At 42.2% G+C, this 12,903-nt stretch overlaps 1 protein-coding gene across 8 annotated transcripts in view; it reads left to right on the top strand.

Annotated features, from left to right (window-relative positions):
* Positions 1-324: 324 nt before the first annotated feature.
* Positions 325-12,903, top strand: part of LRRC8B (leucine rich repeat containing 8 VRAC subunit B) — an 89,480-nt gene continuing 76,901 nt past the window's right edge. For 5 of the 8 annotated variants that reach the window (XM_003418439.4, XM_023558439.2, XM_023558437.2 and 2 more), the window contains exon 1: positions 367-467. The gene's annotated coding sequence lies outside the window, so the exon portion shown is untranslated. Of the gene's footprint in view, positions 468-12,903 lie in introns of all 8 variants that reach the window. The other 3 variants (XM_023558438.2, XM_064282335.1, XM_023558443.2) reach the window with 3 other exon arrangements.

The raw sequence follows: 12,903 nt of genomic DNA, 5'->3' as shown, positions 1-12,903 counted from the left end.
ACGCTCCGGCCAGGGCTGCTGCAAAATTAACAGCAAGAACAGCTACCGAAGTGGCCGCAGCCTCTTCCTCCTCCTCCGCTACCACCAGCACCACTGCCGCCGGGGCGTCTCCGCCTCCTGCCTCCGCCTCCTGCCTCCGCCCAGTCCCCTCCTCCTGCACCCGCGAACTCAGTCAGCGGTTCGCGCCGCCGCGCCCTCATTGGCTGGCGGAACCCGCCGCGTCACAATGGATCCGGTCGGAGGCGGTGAGCCAGGCAGCGCTGGGCTTCCCGCTGAGCCCGCAGCAGCCGGCAGCCGGGAAAGTGCGGGCGCGGGGGCCGCCGCTGGGGCGCCCTAGCGGCGCGGGGCGCACCCCGCAGGCAGCGCTGGCACCCGGGGCTGGAGTCGTGCAGGTAGGTCGGAGCGTAACGCCCCCCGCTTACGGAGGAGGAGCCAAGACGACCGAAGTGGTGGAGGAGGAGGACCCGGTAAGGGGACGCAGCAGGTGGGGTTGGCCGAGCAGGTGCGGTTACCTGTCCGCACCTCGCCTGTGGGCAGGTGCCCGAGTGGAGCGATGAGCCGCGGCTTCGCTGCTTTCTTGTCTCTGGGAGTGACGGGTTGTTACCCCTGAGAGGACCTATTCTGGGTGCTGGGGTCATCTGGGGCAAGAGGAGTGGGTGGCCGCGTCGAGGCGGTTCTCTCTTTACCTTAGCAGTTGAGGCGCGGCATCTGAATGTGAGTCCTGGTGCTGGTACGGGGAAAGATATTCTGGTTTCCCAGGCTAGAGGCTTGCCCTTCCCAGGTGAGCAGAACCTACCCCCCCCCTCCGCGCCCCGAGGACATCCTCGTTTGGTCGTTTTTTGCCCCCTGCCCTGGTAGCTGTTTGCTGGCAAACATCATTTGCTCCTTGGTTACTCGTTGTTTGCCTGCATTTTGATGGAGGTGTTCGACGTTAATTTGTTTGAGGGAGAAGAGGGCAACCGATACCCTTTTAAAGAGAGAAGCTCAAGAGTTCCCTCCTCCGGGGCTGCAGTAGAGCAGGTGCTGAGAGGTCCGAAGGGTGGGGCTTGGTGTTGGCTCTTCCATTGTGTCCTCAACTGACTTCCCAAAGTCCATAAAGGTTGCCTTTGATCAGATGACATTTGTGGAGGACTTTTCTTTGTGGTCAGAAAGAAAAAGATTCTCCCCAACCACCCCCCCCCGCCGCCAAAAAAGGGCCAAACCTAAATTTAAAAAAACTATGCCTTAACTTACTTGGATAAACTTCACCTTACCAAAAAGCTCAAAATATACTCTGTAAAAAAGATCAGTATGAAAATTTTAAATGATAAATATATTTGAAAAAAAAACGAAACCCAGTGCCGTCGAGTCGATTCTGATTCATAGCGACCCTATAGGACAGAGTAGAACTGGCCCCATAGAGTTTCCAAGGAGCGACTGGCAGATTCGAACTGCCGACCCTTTGGTTAGCAGCCATAGCACTTAACCCCTAAGCCACCAGGATTTCCTATAAATATATATATAAAAAAAAAGAAAACAAAAAACCAAACCCACTGCCCTCGAGTCGATTCCGACTCATAGCGACCCTATAGGACGGAGTAGAACTGCCCGATAGAGTTTCCAAGGAGCACCTGGAGGATACGAACCACTGACCTTTTGGGTAGCAGCCGTAGCACTTAACCACTACACCACCAGGGTTTCCATAAATATATAACCAACTTAAAATAGGCAGTTTGTTCAGTGCTTTACAACGGGAGAGAAAATGCCATGTGTCTTTATCGGATTGTTCCATCTCCTAAACTTAAGTGTAAGGTTGAAGTACGCAAAAGTCAAACTGCAGTATAGTTATTTTAACAATTCCAATACCCTCGATGTGTTCAGTTTACACCTCCTGAGAACCCAGAATGCCCTTTCGGTTGTTGGTGCAGAGGTGATTTTCCTTTGCCCCTGGCTGCGTAGTCAGCAGTTCCACTCTTGAAGAGAATATAAAATGACAGTTAATCCTCTGGATAATTGGGCCTGTGTGATTTAAGGATATAAGCTCTAACAGGTCTGACATTTCTCTTAGCTAAAAAGAGGGCTCTTAGTTCAGGTAGTGAAGGGGGCAAAGTTAACACTGAGTGTACAGATGAATCATGGCGTCTTTTTTCTTATACCTACAATCCAAAAAAAAGTTTTTGTTACAGAAAAAAAAATTCTGTTAAAATTAAGTTTATTACTTTTTTGAAACTGGTTCTGTTTTTCTGCAATTGAAAAGGTGTTCCAACATGTCCAGCCTAACATGAATATTTTCTCCATTTTAAGTGATTTTATTTGACTAGTTAAGATTTGGAAACCCTGGTGGTGTAGTGGTTAAGAGCTTGACTGCTAATGAAAAGCTCAGCAGTTCAAATCCACCAGGCGCTCCTTGGAAACTCTTTGAGGCGGTTCTACTCAGTCCTATCAGGGTCATTATGAGTCGGAATCGACTTGATGACAATGGGTGTAGTTAAGATTTGCTTTTTTAAGATTCTTTCTTCTGACAGGGATCACAATAGAGGGTCCCGGACAGAGTGGGAGAAAAATGTAGAACAAAATTCAAATTCACGAAAAAGACCAGACCTACTGGTCTGACAGAAACTGGAGGAACCCTTGAGACTATGAAGCTTCTAACTCAGAACTGAAGCTACTTCCCAAGTTCACTTTTCGGCCAAAGATTAGATAGGCCTATAAAGCAAACAGTAACACATTTGAGAAACATGCTTCTTAGTTCAACCAAGTATACAAGACTAAATGGGCAACTTCTGCCCAAAAGCAAAGACGAGAAGGCAGGAAGGGACAGGAAAACCTGGACAAATGGAAACAGGGAACCCAGGGTGAAAAGGGGGAGAGTGCTGACAGGTTGCGGGGATTGCAGCCAGTGTCACTAAACAATTTGTGTATAAATTTTTGAATGAGAAACTAATATGCCCTGTAAACTTTCCCCTAAAGCACAGTAAAATTTAAGGAAAAAAAAAAAAGGTACTTTCTTGCCTCTCCCAGTGTTCCCCATTGCTGGTTCAGTCTTTAGGGTCCTCAAAATGAAATTGCCAACATTAATTAAAAGGAAAACTGCCACAATCAATAAAATGTGGAAAAGACCATCCTCCAAGTTTTCTTGTATTAATCTGTGTGGTTGTTTTCCTAAAACACTTCCTCTGCTTCTGACCTATGAGATTGGCAGTGACTTGATATTTGTCATTTTTGTTTTGTTTTGTTTCTGAAGTTGAAGGGGGACATTTTAATATTTCAAAGATTCTTGCTTTAACCCAAATTTTGTTTTTTTTTAGACTCAAGTTGTTTTTTACTTTAATTTTCAATCCTTTTCATGGCATCTGAGTATTTTTATCTTACCTTTTGGTTTTCTACTGTCCATACAAAAATAGACTGTTTAATCCAATCCATGATTTCCATTTAATGCCTCACAAGTCGATTTCCCATATTTCATTTTTATTTCTCTTTTCTAGCATCCTTCCAGCATATGCTAATACTATCAGGAACTAATGCATTCTGACTCCATCATGTCACCCCAGACTTGGAGGAATGGTTTGCTTTGCCTTTTGTGTAGAATGTCCCTCAGTGCTGTCTTGACTCAGGTATACTGGAAGCTCTGACAAAAAAATTAGACCTGTGACCACCCAGATGGAACTTGGGAGGCTCATGGATAGTGCAGAATTTCTTTAAGCAATTGTAAAATGCGTTCTAATTTGTTTTGTGTCTGCTGTCATATTGCTGCTTTTTCTTTTATTGCTGTTGCCTACTTTCATTGCATTTCCCATCTTTATTTTCTAAACTTTCCTACGTGCCTTTAATATGACTTTGTTTTCTCTGAGGTTAAAAGTAATGCCCTATGGCAGCTATAATAATCTGTTTTTCTTCTTTTGCATCATTAAGATTAATCTTAAATAAAATTAGGTGTAACCGCAATCACTGAATCTCACTCCTAAGTTCTTATCACCACTGTTCATTTAAAAATTGCACAAAGGGTATTAACAGACTCCCTGTTCTACGGCTTCCTTTCATTTAGGATTCCACTCAATTTCAGCACAATTTAAGTTCACCCCTCCCATGTGGTTGTGAACCCATGTAAAGGAAATGGATAAAAATGAGTTGTCAGAATTTCAGCCTTGACCTTTCATTTTTGCCTTTCTGAGCTTTCTACTGTCTTTGATATTGGTCACGTGATTGTGCGTGTTCCACTCCAGACTGTTCCTCCTTGAACTTCATCTCTGGCTTCTCTGATTTCAGAGTGCCTTGTAATTCTTCCTTCTTGTCTGTCTCATCCTGTGGCCATCCTCCATGGCTCCATTCTGCTGTGTCTACTGTTTGGCCAACAGCATCTCTCACAGAAGCTGTCAGCTACACAGCTTGTGATTCTCTTTCCAGCTCCACGCACGTGACTGAGATCTTCCTCTGGGCCTCTCTTACGGAGACTAAATTCTTTATTGTTGAGTAACATATTTCTTTTGATTCTTTCTTGGGTATGCAGATTTGAAACTTCCTTCTTTTCCTCAGCAAATGCCATTTCAGCATTTGAAGCACTCCCCACCACCCCACAATATATTGCAAATTATAAGCACAAGTTCTTCAGGCTTTTACTTAAAAAGCGTGGACTTTCCAGACCAATGGGCCTGGGTTTGAACCCTGTGCTGTTACTTTGGATAAATTACTGGATTAGTTATGATTAGCTGTCAGTTACAGGGACCGCAAAGAACAATGGTTTAAGCAAGATGATGTTTGTTTTTCCCTCAAATGTAGAAAAAATTTGTAGAGAAACAATCCAGGGCTGGTATGATGGTTCCACAGTCTTCTGAAACCTCGGTGGGTTTCCCCTTTTTGTTCCACCATACATAAGATAAGGCTCTTATCCACATTGTCCAAGGTGGAGCTTCATCCATCCCATCTAAGTTTCAAGTAGCAGGAACAGAGGAACGAAGAAAGAGAAAAAGATTTGGGGTAAGGGGGCGGCAAGAGCCTATGGTCTCTTAAGGAAGTTTCGTGGAAGCTGTCATACAACACTTCCTCTTACATCTCATTGGCCAGAACTTAGTGACATGGCCTCACCTCACTGCAGTAGAAACTGGGGAATATTGTCTTTACTGTAGGCAGCTTTGCACCCAGCTATAAAGTGGGAGTTCTCATCCTGAGGAAGAAAAAAAAAAAGAGAGGTAGAAATGAACATTGAGGTAGCCGAACACCACAGTTATTCTAAACTTCTTTTTTCTTGACTAATATCACCTATCTCACCGGATTCTTAAGATTTAAAGAAATATTGCATGGTAAAGCATCTAATACTGTATCTGGCTTAAAATAAACCTTCAGTAAATGTTACTTTGTATTCCTCCTTATTTCCTTTTTGTGGATTGTCTAGTTTCCCTGCTACCAAATCATTGGGCTCTTAAACTCTTACCTTAAAACTCTTGGACATTTGTCTGAACTGGTGGTACCAGACTTGTTCTTGTACCTTTTTCATGGTAGGGAAATGGGAGGTTTGAGTGGCAAGGAGCAACACATTATTGCTCAATGTCTGCATTTATTTCTTAGCTTAAAAACATGACCCAGATTAAAAACATGGCTCTTGAAATCAAATAGGCCTGAATACGAATCCTGGCTCTGCCACTTGCTCAGTATGCAAACTCAGCCTCTCTCAGTCTTAGTTTCCTCATCTGTAAACGTAGGTAATAATTGAGTATGAAGATTAATGAAATAATGTATATAAAGTGATTAATACTGTACCTGATACAGTGATATCTTCTTTTTTCTTTTTAATTTGACCAAATCTGTATTATTCTTTTAAAAAATGGACTCATTTTTGAAAAAGTTAAAATTAGATAATCACTGTCTTAGCCATCTAGTGCTGCTCTAACAGAAATACCACGAGTGGTTGACTTTAACAAAGGGAAATATATTTTTCACAGTAAAGTAGGCTAAAAGTCCAAATTCAGGGCATCAGGTCCAGGGGAAGGCTTTTTCTCTCTATCGGCCTTTTCATCAATCATCCCCCAGACTAGGAGCTTCTCCTGCAGGGACCTTGGGCTCAAAGGATGCACTCTGCTCCTGGCACTGCTTTCTTGGTGGTAGGAGGTCCCCCCCTCCCAACCCCTTGCTTCCCTTTCCTTTTTATCTCTTGCGAGATAAAAGGTGGTGCAGGCCACACTCCAGGGAAACTCCCTGTACATTGGATCAGGGATGTGACCTGGTAAGGGTGTTACAAATCCCACCCTAATCCTCTTTAACATAAAATTACAATCACAAAATGGAAGACAACTACACAATACTGAGAATCATGGCCTGACCAAGTTCACACATATTTTGGGGGGATGCAATTCAATCCATGACAATCATCATACATATTCAACTGAGTGTTGTTAAATTGCCAGTCAAACTTTTTGAGAATTGTCTCCAAAATAAGTTTATAACCCAAATAGCAGCGAAATCTTTCCTGCCTCTGATCAAAAACAGATTATGTTGGCCTGATGATTTACCTTCCTCAGGCTTGATTTGAATTGATCCACTCTCAGAAGCTGAAAAAAAACATTTTATGGTACTGAGCATGTATTTCAGCAGCTGTTTACTAAGTGCCTACTGTTTACTGTGCTAGGTCCTGGGGATGCAATGGTAAACAAAAATGCGCATGGTCCCTGCCCTCATGGAGGTTGCAGGTTACTGAGGGAGATTGGTGAATCAATTACTGCAAGGAAATGCAAAATTGCAACTGTGAAAGTCGTTAGGAAGGGAAGCATGTGCTAAGGTCCTGTGGTGTGGAGAGTGTGTGGTAAGGCATTGTGGGTGAAGTGAAGAAAGGAAGGAGGAATATTGTTTGATATGAGCTTAGACATGTAGGCAAGGACCAGAATGTGCCAAAGGTTTCCAAAACCTTTCCAAAGGAGCATTTCATAATGTTTGGGGCAGTCTTTACAGTGAGTGTATATAACTTCTCATTGTGATACTCTGAAAGGGGCTAAATAGTTCAGGAATAATTTATGTAATTCTTTTACAGTTTATTTATGCTATACAGTCTATCTTTAAATACAGATACTTTTTTGATACTTAGTCTGAGAAGATTGGTTGTAAAATGGGATTCTTTTCAGGGAGGATGAAGGGTCGATGTGCATCACTCTTATCAAGGTGGAATTTGAGGCTGTTTGGCTGAATGGGGGCCAAATGAAGGACCATTGTCAGAAGAATACCTGTACCAGTTGCCATCAAGTTGATTCCCACTCATGATGACCCCACGTGTGTCAGAGTAGAGCCGTGCTCCATAGAGTTTTCTATGGATGATTTTTTGGAAGTAGATTACCAGACCTTTCTTCTGAGGTGCCTCTGGGTGGACTCAAATTTCCAACCTTTTGGTTAGCAGCCAAGCACATTAACCGTTTGCACCTCCCAGAGACTCTGACAGAAGAATAGGCAGCCTATAAAGCAGCAATGCAAAATGACGACAGATTGGGAGACCTGGGCCGTGTGTTCTGGAGGGCTGGCTGGACTACCGTGCCTGAGATGGCCTACCTCACAGTGCTTGTGAGGCCCACAGGGTACCAGTGGGCAGCCTCAACATCCACTGCCCCCGGGGGTTTCAGGTTTGCTTAAACCAGAAACCAGCTTGGCACATTAGGTATCACTTCTCCTTGCCCTGTCCAGCTGAGCTAATGGGGAAGCCTGTTGGGAATTGTGTTCTCTCTTAATCTTGTAACAGCCTTGATGGAGGCAGAGGAGGCTCTGCTCCCATGTAGCATAATATGGCATGACTGAGCTTCTGGAGACAATCTGTCAGCCATTGGACTGCAGGTTGTTTCTTGCTCTGAGTGGATAAATTTAAGATTAGTTCTGTTCATATAAAAAATTTTTTAAGCTCATCTCTCTAGGCAAAACTAAATGAGTATGCTCCTGGCCCTATTTCAATGCTGAAATAGGCAGTCCTTGACTGAGCAATGACTTGTCTTCCAAAAGCGTTGTGAGTCATAATGCAGTCTCTCAGAGGCACAGTGTTATGTGTGGTGGTCGCAGGCTACCTGGAGAGTTTGTGCTATACCAGGGCTGTCTGGAGGGGCCAGAGGTTTTTCACTTTCATCCCACCAAATTACCCTTGTAACTTGAACTTCCTCTTGCTTTCCACTTGCCTTGGTATTTGGAATTCCTCCCTCAGGGACACACTAACCTAGTTCCCTACTCAGCAACTTCATTGTTGTTCTCTCTGACTGGAATTAAAAAATAAAATAGAATTATGCTCCCTTCATTCCCACCTAGTATGCAGCAAGATTTCATAAGGACTTACACTTAAAAAGGAGCACTAGCTTTAATCCCTCCTTTGTTCTAAGAAGTAGATAGTATAGGTATTATTGCATTGGGCAAATCTGCTGCAAAAGACCTCTTTAAAGTGTTAAAAGCAAAGATGTCACTTTAAGGACTAAGGTGAACCTGACCTAAGCCATGGAGTTTTCAGTCACCTCATACATGCAAAAGCTGGGCAATGAATAAGGAAGACAGAAGAAGAATTGATGCATTTGAATTATGGTGTCAGCGAAGAATATTGAATATACAGACTGCCAAAAGAAAGAAGAAATCTGTCTTGGAAAAAGTACAGCCAGAATGCTCCTTAGAAGCAAGGATGATGAGACTTCATCTCACATACTTTTGAGATGTTATTAGGAGGGGCCAGTCCCTGGAGAAGGACCTCAAGCTTGGTAAAGTAGAGGGTCAGTGAAAAAGAAAGACCCTCAATGAGATGGACTGACACAGTAGATGCAACAATGGGCTGAAGCATAACAACGATTATGAGGGTGGCCCAGAACTGGGCAGTGTTTTGTTCTGTTGTACACAGGGTCGCTATGAGTCAGAACTGACTTAACAGCACCTAACAGCAACTGCCTGGAATGCCCTTTCTTTATGAATTTCCCTGACTCCTTCTCATAGATGAAAAGTCAGCTCAAATGGGACCCTCTCAGAGAAGCCTTCTCTGACCACCTTAGCTCAAGTACCCTACACCTATCCCCATTATACTCTTTCATAGTACCTTGGTTTATTTGCTTGCTTTGTTCTCGTCCCTCCACCCTACCAGAATATAAGTTTTGTGGAAGCAAAGATCTTGTCTCCCTTGTTTACCTGCTCTTAAGCCTGGCGTGTAGCATGCTTCCCAAAACTGCTGCGTGTGGTATTGGACAAATGATTTTATCCCCTTAAACATGAACTGGAAAAAATAATACCTGTTCTACCTATGAGTCAGAATCGACTTGACAGCACTGGGTTTTGTTTTGTTTGGTTCTACCTACTTAGAACAAATGAGGGCCTAAAGCTAGTGCTCCTTTTTAAGAAATATTGTTAAGAAATCTTGCTACATAGTAGATGGGAATGAAGAGAGCCTAATTCTACTCTATTTTTTAAACTCCTGAGTTATATGCCAAAAATTAACTGATGATTGATCGCAAAAATGATTTTTAGTTTCTATTGCCTAAGTCCTCCTCCAGTGTTCAAAGCAAAGAAATGGAAACATTCGCCTTACTCCTAAAAAGATTTTTTTCTCAGTCCTGAAAGTCATTCACTTTCTCAACATCTATAGCCTGTAGATATTTCAAAGTGGACCTCTGTTTGGTGCTCTGGAGATTTTTATACCTCAAGACAATGTCCCATGAGCAGACTCCTGAGAAGTGGAATGTTTACCTTTCTTTTGTAATGTGGGAGAAGGATGAATGAGAAAAAGGAGGAGAGGAAATGACGAAAGAACCAGCAGGATGTTAAAACCAGTTACTAGGGAGTTGTTTCTGGCTCATGGTGACCTCACGTGTATCAGAGTAGAACTGTGCTCTATAGGGCTTTCAGTGGCTAAATTTTTGGAAGTAGATTGCCAGGCCTTTCTTTTGAGGTGCCTCTGGGTGGACTCAAATCTCCAACTTTTTGATTAGCAACCAATCATATTAACTGTTTACACCACATGCTTTTAGGCAAGGGTTAGTTGACCACCTGGAAATCATCAACTATGCCCTTCTTGCTTTAAAAAAAGGCCCTCAAACTGTATATCTCCATTTGAAGATCACTGGTGTTGGGGTGCTAACACATCAACTATAAGGGCAAAGGCCTTTAGTAGGCCAATTTAAGGGTTGCTTTTTGGTAGACAGGGACATTTTACAGAAAAAGAGCATGGGTAGAGCACATCAATCTTTTAAATACACGCGATGGAAACTAATTTGAAACCATAGTGGTTTTAATCCTCACCATCATATATTTTAAGGACATATGAACAAAATCTTCTGGAAGGTCCAGAAATTATATATAATTTTTTAATACCCCTCGTTAAACTAGGTACAGAAAGAACATTGGCTAAAGGGCACCAGAGTTTTGACTGACAGTCAGTTGGGTCAGTTGGTGACTGGTTTCTAAGCATTTTGTGGGGCTCCACCTGTTCCTGGAATGTTTTGGCCCTGTGTGAGAAGACATTGCACAGCTATTCCCTGATCTCTTGAATTCTCCCAACAGCTTACAGCAAATCTCTCCGGAAACAATCTACAGGAACTCCACCATATCACTTATATTAAACATTTGTATGTCGCTTCCAACATACTAAAGTACTTCTATCTCCACATTTACTCTGTTTATAATGGGGATAGTACTTGCCCCATTGATGGATACAGATGTGGAAGCTGAGTTCTTAGGGGCATAGTGGCTTGTCTAAGCAGACCCCACAAGATAGTGGCAGATCTAGCACTCACATCCTGATAAAGTGACTTTTTCTGTAATGCCTGGCTTCTTTTCAGGGATGTATTATTTTATAAAAGGCTCTACAAATTGGAAAACTTGTAATAAATTGCTTGTAAATTGCTTAGTAGAGTGCCTGGCTCATAGCAGGCCCCCGGATTTTTAGAACAGAAAAATAATGTATTTGAGCTTTTGCTCTGATGTGCTTCATTTTATAGATTTAAGAAAAATAATTCATTCAACAAATTTTTCTTTTCGAGCACTGAATATGTGCCAGGCATTGCGCTAGGCACTGAGAATAAATCCAGCGTTAAACAAAACAAAAAGACCCTCATGGAGTGTACGTCCTAGAGGAAGGAAGACAGACAATAAACTAATGTAAGATATAATGTTACATTATAAGTGTACCTCCTAGAGGAAGGAAGACAGACAATAAACTAATGTAAGATATAATGTTACATTATAAGTGTAACATTTTATTTTTACAAGAAAAGTAAAACACGGCAGAGGGCTCCAGAGTGGTTGAGGGAGGGGCTTAGATCAGGTGCTTGAAAGGCCTCCTTGGGCTGGGGACTTTTGTGAAGACCTGAGTATTACGCTCACCTGAGTCTAAGTTCAAGGCCTTGAGTTTATTTGGGTAGTTGATTCAAATCATTTTAGAGTTGCATAGAAGAGACCTTAGAGAGTATCTATTGATTTTTAACTTTTATTTTTTTTATATAGATGTCTTTGAGAGTTTCTCCCAGAATACATACATAAAATTTTAAAATGCCTTGAAATCATTCTTAGATCCTGTCAGAAATGGAAATGTTTTCACAGAAACACCAAAATTAGTGTAATAAAATGTATTTATTGTGAGTAGATACGATTCAAATCAGGCAGGGCCAACCCGAAGGTATCAGGATGAGAGGATAGTGAAAACAGGTTATATAGATGGGTCTGGGCAGTGTACTCTCCTGAAGGCAAAAACAAAACCAAATCCATTGCCATCAAGTCGATTCTGATTCATAGTAACCCTACAGGACAGAGTAGAACTGCCGCATAGTTTCCAAGGAGCACCTGGTGGATTTGAACTGCCAACCCTTTGGTTAGCAGCTGTAGCACTTAATCACTATGCCACCAGGGTTTCCAGACTCCTGAATCAAAACCAAAAAAACCAAACCTGCTGCTGTCGAGTTGATTCCGACTCATGGTAACGCTATAAGACAGAGTAGAACTGCCCTGTAGGGTTTCCAAGGAGCACCTGGTGGATTCAAACTGCCCACCTTTTGGTTAGCAGCCGTAGCTCTTTTTTTGGTGAAAATATACACAGACAACAATTTCTATGTGTACAACTCAATGACATTGATTAGAATCTTCAAATTGTGTGAACATTCTCACCATCTTCTGGTTTGTTCTACCACCATTGACTTAAACTCACTGCCCCCTAAGCTTCTCATCTATCCTTTTGAGTTGCCATTATCAATTGGATCTGACATAGATAATACTTTAAAAGAGCACAGTGCTCAAGGCAGACATACTTATTAAGATAAGCTATTTATTTGGTTCAAAGAAGATTTCAGGGGATAGGTTAAGATTTAAAGTTTAATGATTATCTCAGGGCAATAATTTTGAGGGTTCATCCAGCCTCAGTGGCTCCAGAAAATCTGGATTCATTGAGAATTCTAAATTTCAAAGTAGTAGATCATAAAGGGAGTGATTTGGGGTTTTGCTTATAAGTTTTGGACTGAGTCTGAGTGTACATGGACCTCCTGGGAAGAGGTGATGTGTATCTCTTTCTGATTTTGGTCAGAATCATCCATATTTGTGGGTTCATATTGCCCCACCTACAACGTCTGATGACAAAACATGGAAGAAAACTCTGGAGGGTGTACAATTGGCAAGTCAATGTAATAAATGACTTGCCCCACAGATAAGGAGACTGAGGCTTAGAGAGGTGAGCTTAGCATAAGGTCAAAGTTAATGACTTGCAGAGGCAGTACTTCAGTCCAGACCTGTCTGACTTCAAAGAGTTTACTACCCTCTGAAGATGGTCTTCTGCCTCTCACATGGCAGTATTATTCTCACACCATTCATGTTTTTATAACATTTAATCTGAATCACATGATTAAATATAGATAAAGATAGGGAGCTGTGATAGGGTTAATTAACCCTGAGTCATGGTATAGTAGAAGGAAACGTTGCCTGTTCTTGTGTCATCCTTACAGTCACCAACAT

The sequence above is a fragment of the Loxodonta africana genome, chromosome 3 (assembly GCF_030014295.1).
Source record: "Loxodonta africana isolate mLoxAfr1 chromosome 3, mLoxAfr1.hap2, whole genome shotgun sequence".
Lineage (NCBI taxonomy): Eukaryota > Metazoa > Chordata > Mammalia > Proboscidea > Elephantidae > Loxodonta > Loxodonta africana.
The sequence above is the reverse complement of the archived record's forward strand: the minus strand, read 5'-3'. Positions and strand labels throughout refer to the sequence as shown.